Source organism: Triticum dicoccoides, chromosome 7A, assembly GCF_002162155.2.
Source record: "Triticum dicoccoides isolate Atlit2015 ecotype Zavitan chromosome 7A, WEW_v2.0, whole genome shotgun sequence".
In the NCBI taxonomy this organism is placed as follows: Eukaryota; Viridiplantae; Streptophyta; class Magnoliopsida; order Poales; family Poaceae; genus Triticum; species Triticum dicoccoides.
This window is the reverse complement of record NC_041392.1, coordinates 395250663-395253711: the sequence shown is the minus strand read 5'-3', so window position 1 is coordinate 395253711 and position 3049 is coordinate 395250663.

Here is a 3049-nt window from a genome sequence, read left to right as displayed (position 1 = left end):
TATTCATCAAAATCATCATGTGTAATAGTAAAACGTAACCCATCAATGTAATCCCTAATAAGGGCAAACTTCTCCGATATAGTGTAGTCAAGAGAATTCAAAAAGATAATAGGACTATCATGTGTGGGTGAAATAGCAACAATTTCATGTTTAACATAAGGAACTATAGCAAGTTCATCTCCATAAGCATAATTCATATTGGCATCTTGGCCACAAGCATAGCAAGCATCATCAAAAAGGGATATTTCAAGAGAATCAATGGGATCATAACAGTCATCATAGCAATCATCCTTCGGTAAGCACGAAGGGGAATTAAACAATGTATGAGTTGAAGAGTTACTCTCATTAGAAGGTGGGCACGGGTGATTAATCCGCTCTTCCTCCTTTTGTTCTTCGCCCTCCTCCTCATCTTTTTCATCCAATGAGCTCACAGTTTCATCAATTTCTTCTTCCATAGACTCCTGCAAAATATTAGTCTCTTCTTGGACAGCGGAGTAGTCCTCAACATATAGTTTAACATAAGCATTAGAAGCATAATTATCAACGCAATATTTAAGTATGGCAAAATTTTCATATTGGTAAAGAGTAGCATCATACTTTTCAATCAAAGAAGCAATTTCATAAGCACCCTTAAAAGCAAAAAATTCTTCAATTTGTTGAACATCATAGTAACTATAAACACCCTTAGCATACGAAGATACGATTCCATTATCAATAAACTCACATTGGTAGGGAAGGTGTTTCTTAGGGTTTTCAGAACAACAAGTAAAATCATATATATAACATAAATTCCAAGCATAGCATTGCAAACGATGAATTTGATCGAATAAATGTTTCCCTCTTTCAGATATACGATGTCGCACATAACAAGCATGCTCATCTAAAGATTTGCTCTCAACTAAGCTAGTTTGGGTTTCAGCACGAGCACAAAGGGATCGAAGATGATCCAAGTAATAAGCTTCAGCAGTGTGATAGATTTTGAGTGGTTCTTCAACCATTGGTTCAGTAGGTACAACTAATTTTTTTGGTATTTTGCATTTCCTACCCATAACTAAAGATAGGAAACAACTAAGAACAACAAATAAAAATTACTTAGTGATAAAGCAAACAAGCACACACGAGAATATTCACCCCACACTATTGCTCCCCGGCAACGGCGCCAGAAAAAGGTCTTGATAACCCACAAGTATAGGGGATCGCAACAGTTTTCGATAAGTAAGAGTGTCGAACCCAACGAGGAGCTAAAGGCAGAACAAATATTCACTCAAGTTCTATCGACCACCGATACAACTCTACACACGCTTGATGTTCGCTTTACCTAGAACAAGTATGAAACTAGAAGTACTTTGTAGGTGTTGTTGGATAGGTTTGCAAGATAATAAAGAGTACGTAAATAAAAAGTAGGGGCTGTTTAGATAAAGAAACAATAAAGTAAATATAGCGAGTGTGGAAAAGTGGTGGTAGGAGTTGCGGAATTGCCCCTAAGCAATTGACTACTTTACTAGACCGATAGCAAGTATTATGTGGGAGAGGCCACTGCTAGCATGTCATCCCTGACTTGGAATTCTATGCACTTATGATTGGAACTATTAGCAAGAATCCGCAACTACTAATGTTCATTAAGGTAAAACCCAACCATAGCATTAAGATATATTGGTCCCCCTTCAATCCCGTATGCATCAATTTCTATGCTAGGTTGTAGCTTCTCTTACTCTTGCCCTCCAATACATAGTCCTATCAACATACAACTAACCCTAGGGTGTGATCCACGCGCGCAATCATATGATGGGCACCAAAGGACAACAACATAACCACAAGCAAATTAAATCAATCATAGCAATTCATCAACCACCGATAGGACAACGGAAATCTACTCAGACATCATACGATGGTAACACATCATTGGATAATAATATGAAGCATAAAGCACCATGTTCAAGTAGAGGATACAGCGGGTTGCGGGAGAGTGGACCGCTGTAGATAGAGGGGGGAAGGTGATGGAGATGTTGGTGAAGATGGCGGAGGTGTTGGTGTAGATCGTGGTGATGATGATGGCCCCTGGTGGCACTCCGGTGCCACCGGAAGCGAGGGGGAGAGAGCCCCCCTCCTTCTTCTTATTCCTTGACCTCCTCCCTAGATGGGAGAAGGGTTTCCCCTCTGGTCCATGGCCTCCATGGCATGGGAGGGGCGAGAGCCCCTCCGAGATTGGATCTGTCTCTCTGTCTCTCTCTGTTTCTGCGTTCTCAGATTCTTCCCTTTCACCGTTTCTTATATTCCCGGAGATCCATAACTCCGATTGGGCTGAAATGTTAACACGATCTCTATCTGGATATTAGCTTTCTTGCGGCGAAATAAGGGCTCAAACCGCCTTACGGGGTGGCCACAAGGGTCAGGGGCGCACCACCCTACCTCGTGACCCCCTCGGGCACCGTCTTGCGATGATTCCACTTCCCAAAATTCATAAATATTCCAAAATAAATCTCCGTCAGTTTTTATTCCGTTTGGACTCCGTTTCGTATGGGTTTTCTGCGAAACAAAAAACATGCAACAAACAGGAACTGGCACTAGGCACTTGATCAATATGTTAGTCCCAAAAATAGTATAAAAAGTTGCCAAAAAAGTATATGAAAGTTGAATAATATTGGCATGGAACAATCAAAAATTATAGATACAATGGAGACACCGAGCACCCCCCTAAGAAGGTAATAAAGCTTTCATCATCTTGTGCTTGGATACCTATTTCTTAACAAGGGATCCGACTCTTACTTCCCCTTCCTCGCAGGGCTAGCTCCACAAAGCTGCACAAATGGATAGCCCGTCCCCCCATAGCCCGAGGTCCCATGTCAGCCCCGTTAGAAGCGATGCTCACCGTGGTGCCATACTAGGTGCCAGAAAGGAAAGATAAGAAGAAGATGAGCGAGAAGAGGGAGGTCGGGGAAGGCCTCCGCTCAAGAGCTCATCCGGACACAAAGTCTGGAGAGACCCAAGCTCCCTCGGACCCAAAGGGGGAGCAGAAAGAGGACAAGGAGGAGAGCAACTCCTCCCATAC